The sequence below is a fragment of the Alligator mississippiensis genome, chromosome 1 (genome assembly GCF_030867095.1).
Source record: "Alligator mississippiensis isolate rAllMis1 chromosome 1, rAllMis1, whole genome shotgun sequence".
NCBI classification, from domain to species: Eukaryota; Metazoa; Chordata; order Crocodylia; family Alligatoridae; genus Alligator; species Alligator mississippiensis.
In genome coordinates, this window is record NC_081824.1 from 37,930,912 (window position 1) to 37,949,207 (window position 18,296).

The 18,296-nt window shown below is 41.6% G+C and overlaps 1 long non-coding RNA gene across 5 annotated transcripts in view; it reads left to right on the forward strand.

The window, feature by feature from the left end:
- Positions 1–18,296, forward strand: part of LOC109284386 (uncharacterized) — a 243,873-nt gene that overhangs the window by 46,273 nt on the left and 179,304 nt on the right. For all 5 annotated transcript variants that reach the window (XR_009463079.1, XR_002091830.2, XR_009463083.1 and 2 more), the window contains exon 5: positions 10,620–10,724. This is a non-coding gene — a long non-coding RNA (uncharacterized LOC109284386). The remainder of the gene's footprint in view (positions 1–10,619; positions 10,725–18,296) is intronic.

Sequence of the window (18,296 nt, forward strand, 5' to 3'; positions counted from 1 at the left end):
CACGCACACTTATGCACTCACTCATTTAAACCCATGTCATTTAAACCCATGTAGTATAGTGTATAGTAGCTGCTGTAGTGATTGTGAGAGCACTGGTGTCAGTATATCTATCTATCTGAGATCCTGGAGTCTGCTGTCGATGGTCAGTTTCCTTCAAGGTGATGTCTTCTCCAGAAGGTGTTCGCCTGCTTGTCCTTCTGTTTCTGTAGGTCAGGTGCTAGATGACAGAGCACCACTGAGGGTCACGCTTCACTCTTTTATTCCTTTCTGGCAGACTTGTGTGATCCCCCAGCATCATTTTGGCTGCCCAATCCAGAGGTCACTGTCACATGTGGGTCTTGAGTAGTGCCTGACAGTTGTTATTCACAAGGGTCTTGCCTGCTGGTAGGGCAGTTTTGGGAGTCAGTTTGTGATTTTGATTAACTATGGTATTGTTAAGGGTTGCAGGAATAGTCAATAGGGTGGGTGCTTAGTCTCATGAATCAGTTCCTTGGCTTGATTAGTCTAAAATGGCTTGTAGAGTTTTGTAAGTTCCTCTGGCTATGCTATTGTCATTTAATTACCTACTGATCATCATGCATACCCACATTCACTCAAGGACCAGCCCAATATAGCAGATTTTATCACTTTACAATTACAATATCAATGCAGTTTTTAACAGTGGTACAGGGTGTAACTTCATTCTACAGGGAGTACATTCCTTAAGGATTTAAAAGTATAAAAATATAAAATACAAAATGCCATGGTAAAGATGAGACAGATGAAATATAAAAATGCACTGTTAGAAATATATAAAAATGAAGTGAGAGGTAGTAAGGATCAAAGGCTACTGGGGACAGCAGCAGGCTATATTTACAGTCTTTGAAGTGTATATTTTAGTTCTGTTTTCTTTAGTGACACTTAGCTCAATCAATATGTAGATGTAGTTTGTAGGTTTCTCCTACAGAAACCCACTTCAGCTTTCTGGCTTGTTCTGAGCCTTGCCACACCTATGCAATGAGTGTGCTAGGTCTCTGCCAATATTTAGAAGAAAAAAGAAATGCACAAAATGGGGGGTGCAGGCAAGAAGGGATTTCTTGTTATAATTCTACATGATCAGCAAGAGCATTTTACTTGTGTCTATATTATTAAATCCACACAAAGAGCTTTATCTTTGATTAGAGAGAGATAGTTAGCCATGTTAATCTGAAGCTAGGCAGAAAGCAGTGTGGCACCTGAATGAGTTAGTCTCTAAGGGTACCTGTACATGAGTGTGGAGGATGCTCTGACATGCTGTAATTACAGTGTGTCAGACCAGACTTCATTAATTGAGTCTGCTGGAGGGTGATAATTACTGTGCTCCAGCAGTCTCCCATGTCTCATATAAATGTCCCCGCACTTAAAAATGGTGGTGGGGGTGCTTGAACTAAAGCTTGTTTAATGAGCTTTAGTTCAAGCACCCCACCACCATTTTTAAGTGCAGGGACATTGATACATTAGACACTGTGGTGCTTTAACTAGAGCAGCTCTTGGAGCCTCTCTAATTAAAGCACCACCCCTTCACCCCCACAGAGCACATGTAAAAGTGCCCTACAGTTCTTCCCTGCCCTGCCTTGTGCCTACCTTTATCTTTGTATATATACATGACTGGAGCTGATCCAGCTTCATTTTTGCCATGATATTCCCCAAAAATAGTAGCTTGGAGAATGAAGTGTAGTTGGTGAAGTTGTTAGCATCAAGAGACGGTTCCTTGATCTTTAGGTTTACAAGTGCCCATTGCAAGACAGCCTTTAGAATGTGAAGTATTAGGAATCCTTATCAAGTACAGGGTCAAAACCTCTATTACTGGTCTCACCCAATCCATAATGACAAGGGTTTAGCTCAGTAGTTTATTATAACTCTCCTAACCCTGATACGCTCTTACTGAACAAAACTGGCTGCATCTACATGTGCATTAATGCGCTTTTCCTAATGTGCATGAAATTTAGTACCTCCAATCTAAGGTACTAAATAAATGTGTGTTAGGCTGCTCTAATGCTCAGTAGTGAAACCACATGTACTTTTACTGATGCTTAATGCACAGTAGCCTATTTTAGTAAAATAGACTACTGGGCTCGTAGGTGCACATGTAGACATGTCCACTGAGTGGCAATCCTAGAAGAAAGATGTGGTACTGCATCTATCACTTTCTTTTCTTGTATTACTCTTGTATTACTATGTAAACTAGTCCTGATCAAATCACTATGTTCAGCAAAGTAGATTGCCCCTCACAAATAAAGTATACTGGCTTCTCCGTTCTGTGGTGTTCTACTGGATGATACTTTACTATAGCAGAGAAAAATAATTATTTTATAGCCTTTCTTTACAACAGCTCAGTAGTGTGAAAATTCTCCATTCTGCAGCTTTTCCAGTACTTGTCCTCTTTATTCCTTCAATTATCTCATGCTTTATATTAACTATAGTTTCAAATGGGGCGATGAAAGTAGATAGGAGGTCTAGGTGCCAGCCTGTCTGTGTTCTTGGATAAAAGACTGTCCTATTAACCATTAAATGGATAAGCAACAGCAGCCCTTAGATGAAAATTAATTAAATCTGTCAATTTTTAAAAATCACCTAACTGACTAAGGAGTCAAGGTGGTCAAACATTTTTTGATGGATACTTCTGATTTAGTAGAAATGAAATGTTCTGCAGGAATGTGTCAATTTGCTTGAAAATGTTGATGCAAAGCAGGAAAGGAAGGAGGTTGGCCATCAAATAGGCCCCCCTACTTAGGTGAGAGCCCGGGAATCAATGGGTTAATCTACATGTATTATTATCATGCAGCAAGAATCTTTGGCACATATCATGCCAGCATTTATTGCCCCCAGGCGCTGCATTTACATGTGTGCCTGGGACTGCAACCAGGGTTCAAATTACATTTTGACTTGGGGCAGGGGGGTCTGAAAAAAAAGTTAAACCGGTTCATTGGAAGGACCAATCCGATTGGCAACCCCCCAGGTTATGATTTTCAAATCTTACAGGGGGGCACTCATCTCCTATGGAGGGCTTAGCCCCCCCCCCAAACTCCCCCATATAACAGGGGGGCACTCATCTCTTATGGGGAGCTTACCTCCCCCCCCGAGCTCCCCCATAATTTGCACTCTGACTGCAACACATTAAGCTGGATTGGGGCAGCCCCAACTGGCAGGAGGCCTAGGGGGTCAGCCTGACAGCCTGGGGTTGCTCCGACCCAGTTCAGTGTGCTGTGAAGGGGCTGCCTGGGGCATGAGGGTGCTCCAGTATTGGGCTAGTTGGCAGGCAGGCCATGCACTGAAGATTCCTCATGCCCCAGCCAATCCTGTCAGCGTCTACACTAAATAAAGCCACCAGCTCCAGGATAGTACTTGTATTTAAAAGTACTAACCTATGGCAACGTTTATTAGTTTACTGTGACCCAACAGGGCCGCACGTATAGACATGGAGACTTCACTGTGGAGCTAATTAGGCAGCTCCGTAGAAAACGTCTCATGTGAACGTGCTCAGTGTTTCATTTTCAAAACCTCTGCAAGTATAACTCCAGAGAAAGAAAACAAATTTGCCCTGGAAAAATGAATCATTTACTCCTGGGTATTATAAATGTGTGGGCTGGTTTTGGTTTGCATGTTGCAAACAAATATAAAAACTGGGTTGAATTTTGCAATGCTTTCACATCATGCTTGAAAATGAATGGTATGTTCCAAGATGTCTATCTAATTGCTTATCTAGTGGGCAGTTGAAATCACCTCCCCAGATGTTATTAAACAAATAAAGTCTGCAGTATTCAAAAAGCCTAATTTCCTGAAAAGGGAAATAATTTCCTTTATATTATGTACATATTCCTAATTTCTTGTAAAGCTCACAAAAGAATCATGTGATAGCAGTAGCTACTACTGTTCACTAGTTTAAGAAAAAATAGCTCAAATTCTATGTTGGCATAACTCTGGTGACTTGTGTAGAAACTGGTCGAGAGAAATTATACAACTACCATTTGGGGTAAAGGTAGACTTTGGTATTTCAAAGGATAAGTATTTAGACATCCCACAGGAATTATAGAAGGAGCATAGGAAAGTAAGTGAAAACCTACCTGACCTTTGCTTTTGTGGCCTTGATAAGCATATAAAGAAATACATGCATCTCTTGTAAGAGAATTACTCGTGCCCTTGTTCCTTTAAGTGCTAGCAGGATGCACATGCATTTAATTAGTTAAATTAATCCCAGTGCATTACAGTTTTAAGTGTGGCTACCAAAACTTGTACTAATAAAAAGTAATTTAGCACTTTTAACTAGTGGGCTTGAAATATTTGCAGACTTAGACAATTTCAGTTCAACATTATATTTTAGTTTTCCCAGGTCAGTTTTCAAGCTGTCTCTCTAAATGAGACAGTACAAATCTAAGCGGAAAGGAAACCCACCCAAGAAAGAAAAGCACACATGAATGCCAGTTTTTTTCTGAAAAGGGGTAGGGCAAGTTCCATCATCCAAATTGTGCTTTACATGGAAAAACCAAATGCGCTAAAAGCCAAATCTAGCTACTTTTCCCCCCACAACATTCATTTCCTGTGAGCCACTTATACATTTCTCTCTGCATTAAACCTTTGCAAGACTAGTAAAGCCTAGTTCAAGATTTTCCTGTTCTTTCAAATGAGGTCTCATTAATGCCAGATGATCTGCAGGTTTATACTTCATAACTCAATAGACATGTCCTGGGACTTGGTTTTCCTTATTTTGTTGCTGCAAAACAGTGTGCAGATGGTTTATTATCCATAATCACTCCCAGTTCTCCTCCCCAACCTATGTCCTATGACATTAACATTACACATTATAAAGCTCAAGCAAATTAGCATTTTGAGGGATTTTATCCAAGCACTCGTATAGGCTACCTGAAAGGCATTCATTAGAATGAGTTCTCTGACAAGCAAGCTCACATGTTAATGATTCTTGGAGGTCACAAGAAATAAACAAAACATCTAGAAATAATGAATAATAATATTTTATATTTATAAAATATGAATGCTTTTCATCCAGAGTTCTCAAAGTCTCTTATGCCTGTAGCATATAGAAACATCTGTACTTAGGAAGATTTTTACGGGCCCATGAAACATGTCAATAAAAAAGACTTGATTAATTTGCCAGACCACAGACTGCATCATCATTTCTATTGCCTGTTCATTTAGTCCTTTAAAATGGCAGTTCTGCTGAGAATAGCAGTTATATAAGGAATGGTGTTTCTACTGAAGAGATCCACGGCCAGCATCTGATCTATAGCTTGCTATCATCAATGGAGACGCTTCTATTGACTTCAGGAGACTTTGAATAGGATGCTGTGCATATTTAGAGTAATATCCACTTATACTAGTGACAACAATAAATTCTTGCTGCTTTTTACTTCTGTTAGTGCTGCAGATCTCTGGGATGACTCTAGTCAGGTTTGTGCTTCATCAGCAGAACTGTCTACTAAGTTCTGCTTGAAGAATCTGTTGTTGGTGATGTGTGAGGCCAGCTGGCATTCAAATTCTGCAGTGAGCTTTTTAGAGTGGGCAGTTAGAAAAAAGTCTGTCTAAACTGAGCAGTTTTAATCTTGCATTACTGAAGACCGTTGACCTGGAATTTCTTGATGCCTATTGTACAGTGCTACTTTTCATAATGAGGCTACAATTTAAGCACAATGGTAATAAACAGAAAAATCTTTATTGTTGGTAATACGTGGGCCCAGACTGAGGATATAAGAAGCAGGCATTGCTTTTAACTTCAGTGGGGCAGTTGCTTTAGGAACAGAAAGTAAAAATAAAAAAAACCTGTAATTTTCTCTTGTTTTAATTTGTTTGGTATGAGCACTTTAAAGAAATGTTAGCCAGAAGGCTTGATTAAAAATCCAAAATACTCGCAAATCTTTCTCTTAGAAATAAACAAATTACTTGAGTCATCCAACTTCCTGCCACTTCAGACCCCCAGTCTTCAAGTTGCTTTTTATCCAGACTCACCTCACATAATGCGAGAGATGGATTTTCAAATCAAACCATGCACTCTGCTGTGTGCAACTCCTGGGTTCTATTACAGTTTGCAGGAACACAAGGGAAAACGCCAGAGAGGAAAATTGAGGGAGCCACTGCTTCATTTTGAGAGGAAAAGAAACAACCCTAGAAGACAGTGAAAGATAGGACTGGGGACTATCTATAGGAGGGAGAGCAAATCCACAAGGATGTCCTGTAATGTTACAGACAAGGGGCGTGATCTGCTGTCTGCCTTCTGCAAGCCTGAGAGTGGAGTATCAACAGTGCATGATTATGAGTGTGTAATTAGAGGGGAAGCAAAATCTTGAGCTTAAGGACCTAGACTGGAACTCGGGAGACCCATGTTCAATTCCTAGGGTGACCAGAGGGTTCTTACAGGCCTTCTGTAAGGGGAGAGTAATAATCTTTCCTTCTTCTGTCTTATCTATTGACAGTGTAACGGCAGTGTCTTCCAGATGGGGGCTTTTTTGTGGTTTGTTCAGTTGGAGACCTGAACTTGACCACAAGAATACAGAGTTATGCTGAGGTTTGTTACAGTTTTAATGCTATTGTAGTGATGGTGCATTGGCCAAATACAGATAGGCTATAAAGGTAGAAAAAGTGTAGGTATCGGTAGAAAGCATAATAATGTTTTTAAGGGACTGTGATTTTTTTTTCTGTAGAATGCAAGAGAGGTTCTTGCAAGACATGTTCTTGTTTCACTGAGATATTGAATGGATTCTGAGATGAACTACAAATAACTTATTGGGAATTTGAAATAAACTGAATATTGAAGAGAGAATGTGAGGATACCTTTAAGAGTGTTAAGTGTAAGTTGTTACATTGGCCTGGGGGTTGCAAGAGGGAATCGGAGGGAACTGCAGAGGAGTAGGCTAAGAAGGCTGTCTGAATAAATAATCTTTATCGTTCTATAAGTTTAACTCCTTGGTCTTTTAAGGATAACACAGAGAACTTAACTTGAATTCCAGATATATTCTTCCCTTCTTCAGTCAGTTGATAGCACAGCTATCCTAATATTACATTTTAGTCATTCACTGTAATATATGAGTACTACATGATAGCTATGTGAGATAGGAAGTTCCCATTCTGCAGAGGCAAAACAGAAAGATTAAGACCCAGAACTTAAGTGGCACAAAATTCCTGTTGGTACTCCACACATATTCCTGGCACCTGCTGTCAGACCTCCTGAAGACCAGGAGTTGGGAATAACTGGGGATTTAAAACAATTTTTAATACATACATCTGTCATATAAGTTAGCACAGAAAGGCACTTCACTTTACTAACAGTTGAAGTTATTAATGGTTTAATGAAATTAATAAATGTAATGTTGTAATGATATGTGTACTTTACATAAGCATGTGAAAGACTAATTGACATTCACAGATGTTATACAACCACATCATACACTCTTTAGTTTCTAAGCTAACATATTTACTTGAATACAAGACAGCATTCTTTACTCCAATCAGCACTGTAAAAAAGCTCCTCATTTTACATTTGCATACAATACAACGTCATGAAATCTATTGTATATCATTAAACTGTTGCTAAAAGCAGCCTATACAACACTGAAATTCACCTTTCCCATTTCCAATGCAATAATTCCTGTTTCTTTATCAGCTTCAAATATCTAGCAAACATCACCAAATGACATCCCAAACAGTTCACCCAGAATCTCTCTTTCACCCCTCTCTCAGCTGGTAACAAATGATTAGTGTGGCCCTGCCCTCCTTGGGGGTAGAGCCAGTCCAGGTTGCCCCGTGCCTCATTTACATATACATTTTTGGAGGATCCCAGGACTCATGACAAGAACACCCACTTCCAGTCATGATTGGGGGCTAATTAGCACATGGATCCTTTGTGGGGAGTGTCTGGACTATACATCCACACTGAGCAGTGCTGAGCTGTGGGGTCAGCATGGCTCAAAATGCCGTTGACATGCTGGGGCCCAGTCCAATGAGCTATGTCTTAAATCATGAGTCTTTTGGCTTTAAACCAGTATCATTCATAGCTTGTTCTATATATGTGTAGGTACAAAAGTTATACTTAATGGTGTGTTTATGAAGTAACTGTGCCAAAACTTGCAGCACTTTCAAAAAAGGTAAAATGTATTAATTTGGGATAAACTAAGTCTATGGGTACTATATGCAACTTGCTATAGGTATGTTTATTTCAAGGTTAATGTTTTCAAATTTCTCCCTCATTTTCATGTGCTCAGTGAGAGCAGGGTCTTGTGGTAAGGAGAAAGGGAAGAAGATACAAGGAGCAAAAGTTTGTTGGGGACAAAAGGTAAATCTTACCTCCCAGATTAATTTCCCCTGCTGTAGCAGTGAGTGGGGGACAAATTCAAGGTAAACGTGCAATAATTAGATTCCTGGGAAAATACAGTATATTTATACATTTTTCCATGTATAGAATCTAATTATTGGGGGGTTGTCTTATATTTGAGTAAATACGATAAATCAGTTTGCAGGGGCTTCAAAGCACTTTTGCAATGAGTAAGTATGTCATACTGCATCCATCAAAACAGCTATCATGTAAACAGCCTTGTAAGTAAGTTAAAATAACTGTATAGATTTGACTTCTAGCAGATGTATGGGAAGTCTATATTTGTACTTGATTTAATCTGGAGCCAAAGATCTGAATAGATTTGCTTGCAGTTCTTATTTAGTTTATGACTAATTCTGTCAGTTGATTTCCTTCAAATTGTGGTCAGGATAAGAATATCTGATAGGAATATTTTCTTGCAGCACCATGATCAATGCATTATGTGCCTAATTTGAGAGGTTAGGTCATGATTCTGTGGGATTTCTCAGTTTGCAGCTAACATCCCCTTTTGAAAAGGAGGGGGGTGGGGTTTGCAGATGTCCTGGTGCATCACCACGTGGGACACAACACACATTTTCTCCTGGTAAAAACAAACTAGAAGCATTACTATGAGGTTAGGGGGTCCAGGCTATATTATTCCATTTAAGATCAAGCAAAAAAAAACCCTTTATTGGAATGTACATTAATATGCTATACCATGTATTATGTATAACAACACAACTAGGCAAAAATAATCAAAAGACATGGTTTTATTAGTCCTAGAATTAAATGAACATCTCTTTTCCATAAAACAAAATTGAGCTTTCTTGAACAGTGTTTCCAATGCTTCACTGAATGTTATTTCCACACCTAAGTGAATGTTTTTAACTAGAGTTAAAACAGTCTTCATTGCTTTGAAGTAGGAGCTACATTACTAGGGGCAGCTAGTAGACAGAAGAATTGCAGAGGAAAGGATAGCTTGATTAGTGGAACCATTAAAGACCATTTAAAAAGAGAGGGGGCCATTAACAATTGTGGCATGAAGAGTTTAGAAAAAAATCAGGGAGATGATAAGCCATGAAGTGCACTGGCTCTCTCAGTACTGTCTGAATAAAAATGCTGCCCCCCTCCCAGGCAGTTGATTTTAAACCAGTTGATCCAGGTAGTAATCAAAGCAGGATGCAACTGGTCCACTGTACCCCCTTCTGGTGTAGTAGTGACTGGTCACTGGGTCTCTCAAGTGCACTCCCAAGTGCAGATTCTGTAAGTGACATCCTTCTTGAGCAACGGGACCTTGCTGTCCACACTTCCAGGCACTGGAATGGGAGGCACAGGACTCTTCAGCCTGGAGAAGTGTAGGCTCAAGGGGACTTGGTGGCAGCCTATAAGTACATCAGGATCTGGGAGAAAGTCTGTTCACCAGGGCACCCAAGGGATGACAAGGTCTAATGATTACAAACTGCTGGAAGGAACAGGAAACCACAGACCATTTTAGACTGGACATTGGCAGTGATTCAATATCTAATATTCAACAATACACAAGATATTCAGTATTTAACAATACACAGGATAACACTCCATAGGCCAAATTCCTTCCTTCTTTGGTGTTGGTTACCAAAAGGTTGCAAATGATGAAGTGGAACAGTAGTTGTATGTTATACCTGTATTCAAATTGGCTTTGAAATGCCACTACCTATGTGATTTTTCATACCATGAACATAAATAAGGGGTGTAACTACCAGACCTAATACTCCTATGGAGCTTTTGGACCTGTGATTCAGACTGGAAGTTGCAGAATGTACTTCTCTAGCTGCTCAGATACTCCATGTGTGGTTTCTTTAAAAGTCCATGTTATGTCATATCCATTTATGTTGCTGTTATCAATGTATAGATTATGTTATGCTGGCTATGTATATCTTTATGATTTTGGACATGGATTAGCAAAGGAACTGACAGATGCATACTTCACACAAAAAAGAGGGGGTTGTATTGCTAAATATCTCTTGCCATTGTGTCATTAGGGCAAAAAGAATTGCCACACTCAGACACATGCGGGACACATTATTGACTTGGGCACCCAAGGCATTTTCTTCCTTGGGTAATGGGGAAATCAACTTCTATATAGCAAAGGCACCTGAGAAATAGCCCATGAGCCAGAGGAATGCCAGAAGTCACAGGGCGAGAAATGTCTATCGGATTCTGGAGACTCATGAGGAGTGCTGGTGGTAAGAAAAGCAGGACTGGATTAGACATATTATAAGGGCTGTTTGTAAGGTGGCTGTGGTTTTTGGATTTTTTCCAGGCTGGAGAAGGGCCCCAGTCCCCAGCAGCCAGGGATGGCTAAATCAATAGGAAAGCTGATTTCTGGAGATACTGACAGGACTTTCAGGTGGAAGCCAGAGGAAAAGTTAAGAAACTTTACTTGTATTTTTATTCTGTCTTCAAACTTATGCTTGGTTTTGTTTGTATATTTCTTTACTCCTCCATAATGAATCCTTCTGTGTTTTTATCTCCTCATTGATTGCCTGTGGAAAGAGTGACACCTGGGTGGCTGATTGCCTAAGCTAACCTGTTCTACAGATTTCTTTTACAGCTCAAGGGGAACTACATGGAACTGGAAGAGATTTCCCTGCTGTAGTGAGATCTGATAGAAAGGTGGTGGAGCTGAAGCTCATGGGGAGAAGGTGTTATTCCAAGGCAAACTTTGGGACAGGCTGTAGAATGGTGGAGAGAAATTCAGGGCCCTAAGGTACCCTACAGATGGGTTTGTGACAGGAGGATGAATGTGGAAGCAGTGAGGAAAGTTTCACCAGCGCTATCAAGAATCACACATTTTGTTCAAACAGGGTGTGTCTACACGAGACTCTACTGGACAGTCATTACTGCACATTTATTTACTACTTGTATTAGCTAGTACTAAATAAATGTGCAGTAAGCAGAGTTACTGCTCACTATCATCAGCAAATATCTTTTAGGTGGTACTACTGCATAGTAGCCTAATAATATTGCGCAGTCGCGTATTAACACTGTGTTGTTACATGCTACTTTGCAGTATTTTTCAGTTACTGCACCATCAGCATCTCGTGTAGAGTAGACGCACCTACAGAGGACATCTTCTGGAGAATGTCATAACCAACTGCAGCAAGAATCGGTGGTTTGGGAAAGAACACATCTGGGAGACTGTATCAAATCTTCTACTTCCCTTACTCACAATACATTTTTCCATCAAGGGGGTCTCACTTCTCAATAAGATCCTAGATAAATTCTCATCTGGGAATGACAACTGACCTGCTGAGCATGAAAGTTGGAAGTTTGCATTGCAGTTCTCCAGAAGAGAATGTGTCTAGATTCTCTTGTGGAGAGGTGAGACCCCTGCCCTTGATGGACAAATGTATTATGGGAGGGGGGAAGTAGAAGGTTTGAGACTCAAGTAATGAATATGTGGGTGGGGGTAGTGAAGAGGATGGGTAGGTAGTTTGTCTAACTGGGACTGATGGTTGAGGTCATTCTTGAGACAGGGTCTTTCTTTTGGATCAGTTGTTTTATGAGGGAAAAAGATGCCTAAGACACACAAGCATGTAAAAGAGATTTTCCATCTGATATGTGCATGTGAGACCAGTCATAGATAATTAAACCCCTGCCAGAAGGGACAAAGCACGGGGGATTAGGGTAATACATATTGCAACATGAAGCATATACCACTGACCTACTCCAGAATGCTCTTTTGTGGCTCTGTCCATGAAAGATATATAGTGAAGTCTCCATGACTTGGCGGAAAGGCAGGAGAATGGCTTACAATTTGTTCCCTTTACAGGACACACTTCCTCTTATAGGTTATAATTTGCATGAATTTGCAACCTGTATTCCTGGTTCAACTCAAAATAGGAAGCAAAAAAACCAAACCAACAAAAAAACAACCCTCAAATCCCATGTCGTTAGGGACAAAGAATTCCAGTATGGACTACAGTATGCATTTGTTAGGAGATTTTAGATAGATGCTGTTGATTGGAGATTCAAGGACACCTTGAAGACCAATCTGAAGACATATGATCTTAATACATGGGAGACTCAAGCACTGAGTCATCCCCAGTGGTGCATGATGCAATAACTCATTGATCATTTTGACAAAACTCACCTCACTAGGGAGATGGATAGATGAAAGAGACAAAAGGAAAGCGTGTGACATGACATCACCAGGATTGACACCTTCCTCTTGGAACTACTTGTCCTGTCTACAGCTGAGTATACAGAGCTCGGATTAGCTTCCTGAGGCATCTGCAGACTCACCAGTGACTTCCCTATTTACTGGAAGATCATAATCTTCCTATTGAGGGACTGCTGCCACTACCACTGTTGGTTATTGGTGTGATCAAGTAACAAGACACATCTTTCAAAATACAATTAGTTATAGTAAATTCAGTCTTTAGCCCTGAACAGAGTAAAATTTGTGCCTATAGAAATAATGAAAAAATCACATTGAGACCATTTGTGTTGCAGATATTATGATATATACTTTAAGGAATCAGCAACTTTTAAATTGAGGAAACCACAGGCTAAACAGTTCGGATCCTGATTTTAAATCTCATCCTCTTCACAATTCAGTGCTAGTTTAGCCTAGTTTTTTTTTTAATTTATGCCCATTATAAAGTAGGTGCTAACCACACCAGTGGGTTGCAGATTCAAATTTAGGAGTTGGTAAGTTTTGATTTAAATCAGTTTTGGTTTAAATTTAAATAAATTGAATTCCCTGCCCTCTCTGTAATTTAAAATTAATATCCTATTTTTTTCCAGGGGCTGTTGTGTGCTAGCAATGGAAAATCATATTTTTAATCACATTAAATGTTTTGTAGAGGTTTTACTATGATACTGATTTTTCCTACTGTGTGGCTGAAAAATGGTTTTCAAAGTCTAAAATAAATAAAGGATTTCACAGGCAATGAAATGTCTGCATGAAAATCTTTTTGTAGCAAATAATGTTTTGTTTTGTTCCTACTGTAGACATTGTAGGGTGAATTTTCAATGGATTTTTCTTTTTAGCATGTTATTTGCAGGGATATTTGCTTGTATTTTCAATAAATCATGTGTTTGCGTATACTCTAAACAGGCATTTCATGCACAAATCAATAGTGAGGGTTGCAAAATCAACATTAAGAAGTGCTATAAATGGTTTATTCTAACAAATTCTGGTGAAAGAGTGCTGTAAAAGATGGGTTGGGGAGCAGGACCATAAAGGTGTGAGGTGAGTCTGAGCCTTGATCTGGGCTAATGCTGAAAATTGCTCCCCCAAGTCAATCCAGCTGGAAATGGCTACCTAGTTACTCTAGCTGGGCAGTCAGAATTGGCTGGATGTGACTTCCCTTGTGTGCTTTTGGCTGGAAAACTGGTTTGTCTTAACCATGTTAGCACAACAATGGGCTGCTAAGCTTGGGTGAACTTTTAACCTTGCTTGGGGGAAAAAAAATGGAGTACAGGACTATCCTTCCAGTGAAAGAACAAGCTTGAAAATATAAAAATAGTGCAAGTAAACAGCTGGGTATATTTAAAAAAATATTTCTATTATCTATTAAGAAATCTATTTAAAAGCTGAAATTTGTTTCATGCTACACAATACATTCTTGTAATAAGCAATACTCTTTATTCAGACTATTAATTACTGCCCCGCTCCTGTCTGCATTTGACAAGCTCCAAAATATCCACTTATACAACAAAGCTTCCGCCTGCTATAAACAGCATGGGAAATTTGCTTGCAGGCACTTTGTCAAGTCCTTTGGCTAGAACAGTCAGCAAAGCCTACTCATTCATGTTTCTCATCAGTCCTCCCCTCCCTCTTTTTTCCCACTATCAGAGACAAAAAGATGACACCGTGTTTACAGTGGACTGTGAACTGTTTCATTGTTGCTGATTAAAAACAATGCATGCCAGACCTTTGTGAGAATTTATACTGCAGTGATAAATCTAGTACATGCCAGTCATATGCTTTTCAAACCTCCTAGGATGGCCATTCATTGTTCCAAGATAAAGACCTTGGACTCTGATAAATTCCACTATTTGAAAGGAGGAAAATCCCTTTGTAGTTTACTGTGGTGCACTGAGTGATATCTTTATAGCAGGAGATTAGGAGGGAACTTCACCAAAGTATCCTATATTCTACAAAGGCTGGAGAATATAGATAGTCTCAGTTACTATAACAAATAACAATAAGCTAAGTTAAAAGTAAAGACTAAAAAAGATAATTCAGGTAGACATTCTTTATGTAGATTAGGATGGAATGGGGGTAAATTCTCTTCTCATTCAAACTGAGGTAAATATCCAAGGAAATCAAACCGATGTAAATGTACTCCTGCCTTTTCAATCAGATTAGATTACTTAGGATATTTTAGCTGAAATGACATTAGAACTTGGCCCAAAGGACTTTATCACAGCAAATGGCAGAGGTACAAGTAGGGCAGATAAATATTTGGGATTCAGCTTCTAATTCAACTGGGATTCACTTGCTAATGCACAGCTCTAGGATAATGGAAGAGATGGAAACTGACTATATTTTCACTGCTGAAAATTTCCAAGGTTGCGGGAGATGGGGGTGGGGGAGTCCATAGAGGCTTAGAAATGATTTCTTAGCAATTGTTTCCCTGCTCCTAGCACAAGGGGGTAGGGAGAATGGGTAGCCATGGTGTGCTGTACTCCAGGATGTTCTATCTAGCATAGGGACAGCCAAAATACTGCCCACGGGCCACACCACCACTTTCATCTGGCTTTCGGTGCCCACCAACTAATTGAACCCTACTCAGCCCTTCTTACCAGAAGGGTGGGAGTGAGGCACCCATGTGTACACACAGTGTGGAGCCCACACCAGGGGTATAGCAGCAGTACGGAGCTCAGGTTGGCAGGGTATGGGGACCTTCCTCACACTCCCCCCATGGTGTGCAGCCCCCATAGGCGGCGGCAGCAGCAGCAACAGCAGCAGGCAGGGGTGCTGGGGTGCTTGCGCCCAGTGCAGGTGCTGTTCTCTGGTGGTGCGCAGTTCCAGCCAGTGCTATAAATGGGAGTGAGGAGTGCACTCTGGCTGGGCCACTGCTATCACCAAGGCTACCTGCCACGGACATGCAGCTTCTGCACTCATGTACCACCAGAGGGAAGCTCCACACTCTGGAGCCATCTGTCTGCACTGCTTCTAGCTGTGCCGATCACAAGACTCCACCAGAAGTGGAGGGGAGCCCCAGCTCCTGCTTCCCCATGGAGTCCCAGGACCTGCATGGCAGGGAGCAGGGCAGGCAGCCGGCTCCAGTGCATGGAGCTTATCTCCAGAGGTGCACAAGTGCAGAAGCTGCGTGTGCTTCTGGGATCATCAGAGATAGAAGTTTGGTGTTTTTTTGGAAACATTTGGTTATATAGACCTGTTGTCCATATTTCTGTTGCTCCAGCTCTTGCTGGAGGGCCTGCTGCTGCTGTCACTGTTTGTCCTCAGTTCCGTTTGTCTCCTCCCTTCCTCACTGTCACCGCCCCCTTCCCTGCTAGGGGGGAGTTGGAAGATCCTGTGCCACATGTCTCTGTGCCAGGTGGCTTTGGCTGTGTTCTCTCCATCCTCTACTACCGATTTCTGGTAGTGGGTCTGGAGTTCGTTTAGGACCATTTTCACAGTCTACTACCTTTACATCCATGTGCCTGTACATCAGGAGGTTCCTGGCTTTCCACAGGGTGCTCCTGATGCAGGATGCAAACTGGTCAAAATGGGCTGACGGGTTCCCCTGGTGTTTGGCGAGGTGCCCGTACAGCGCCACTTCTCTGGTCAGCCAGTTGACACCGGTCACTACTTTGCAGAGCTGCTTCACCCTGTTTCATACCTCCTTGGCACAGCTGCAGAGCCAGAGGAGGTGGTTGATTGTCTCGATGGCTCTGTAGCAGTTGGGCCTGGTCTCCCCAGGTGTCCATCTCTATGCCTCTGGGCCCCCACTGGCATGGCTTGGTGGGCTATCAGCCAGTTCAAATCCCTGTGATCTTTGTGCAGGTCATTGTGGTCAATGCGCTCCCACATGGCCTGGCATGCATTGCCCAGGAGCAGGTTCATGGGTGACATGATGTCCCTCAGCCTCACTATCTCCTGGATCTTCTTGTGGTTGCTCATGGTCATGGGGCCTGTACTCTGCAGGCTGTAAGACTGCAGAACTGGTTTAGGATCTCGTAAAACAACGGTGAGCCCATGATCCACAGTCTGTGGTTGGTCAGTTTGAATCCCTCCAGTGTCTCAGGATGTGCCCTGCAAAATATCTCACCAGGTCCCTGACTCCACTGTGATCCAGAAACTCAGGAAGCTGTTAACCTGCACGTTGCTGGTCACATCCACGTAAAGGCTCCTGATCCAGCTGATGAAGGTCAAGGGGACTCCTGTCCACTTCAGTACCTGGAACAGGAACCAGTGGGACACACTGTCGTAGGCCTACTTCAAGTCCAGGTTTAGGACAATGATGCTCTGGCCTCTCTCCCTGTGCAGCTGCAGCGCATCTCTCATTTGCACCAGGGCTCCATGGATATGGCATCCCAGCACCCCACATGACTGGTCCTCATGAATGGTTGCACCTAGGACAGATGTGAATTGGTCAGCCAAGACTTTGGCCAGCAGCTTGTAATCAAAGTTCAGGAGTGTGATCGGCCTCCAGTTCTTCAACTCCCCCTTGGGCCCTTCTTGTACAGGAGGGTCCCCCTGCACCCAGCTGGCCCTCCTGCAGGCATTCTCAGAAGAAATCCAGCAGATCTGGGCCCACCAGGTCCCAGAAGGTCAGGTAAAACTCCTTGGGCAGGCTGTCTGACCCAGGAGTTCTACCAGAGATAGAAGTGGCCCAGCCAGGCTGTGCTTCTCACTGTGATATACAGAGCTAGCCAGAGCTGTGCACTGCTGGGCAGCAGTGCCTGCACTGGGAACATGCTGCTGCTGCTGCTGCCACCTGTGGGGGCTGTGTGCCATGGGGGAATAAGGGGGTCCCCACACCCCCCACCCTCCCTCAAACCCAACAAATGCCACAAACTCATACCCTGCTCCCACAACTCCCCACATATACACATCCCAACAAACCTACTGCCCCCCACACAGCCACACCCCCCAACAAATCCCAACCCCACCATACACAATGCCCACCATACACACACACACCCCACCATACATACAAACACCCCGCCACAACACACACACATACACCCATACAATATACAAGACTAAGAATTTATTTTTGAGTTATTATACAATCATCTCTATATACAGTACACAAACACAAATCATGACAAAATATTTTTTGTAGTAAAATGAAAGTATGTTATAGTAGGTGTTTGACTTCTGACATATGATTTGGTTTTGTTTCTGGTTTAAAAGGGCAACCCCCACCTCCCAAAAGGAGTTTTTTCCATGGGGCAAGAAGAGGGACTTCCAGTGGCAAAGGTCAGGGGTAGGACTTCCATCCCAAGATGGTGAGCAGGAGGTGGGGTAACTGTCAAGGGGGCAGGGTTACCTATGTGGCTCTTGAAAACTCACCAAACCTCATTAAGTGGCCCCCCCAGCTGAAATAATTCTGTACCCCTGATCTAGCATTTAGTAACCTTGAGACAATTCTTCAGCCTGTGGTAGGAAGGGACAAGGAGATCCGGAATCACAATGGATATTAAGATTAAATTTAATAAAAGGTTAGGAACGATTTATAGATGTTATTATAACAATGCATGAATTGTATGTGTTATTAGTGATTATAAACCACTTCTATAGAAAAACATAACAATGGCATATTACCAAGTCATCTTTTGGTCTGTTGAATATGAACAATCTATAACACTTGGTTAACCATTCATTAAAACAGCTATTAAATATTTACTTTTTTTCTATTATTTATCCATTTACCTCCAACATGATAAGTGAATGTTTCATAATAAAGTACCCTAAGTTTTGAAATATGAATACCAGCTAGATGCAACTGCCTTGACATTGCTAAAATCCCAA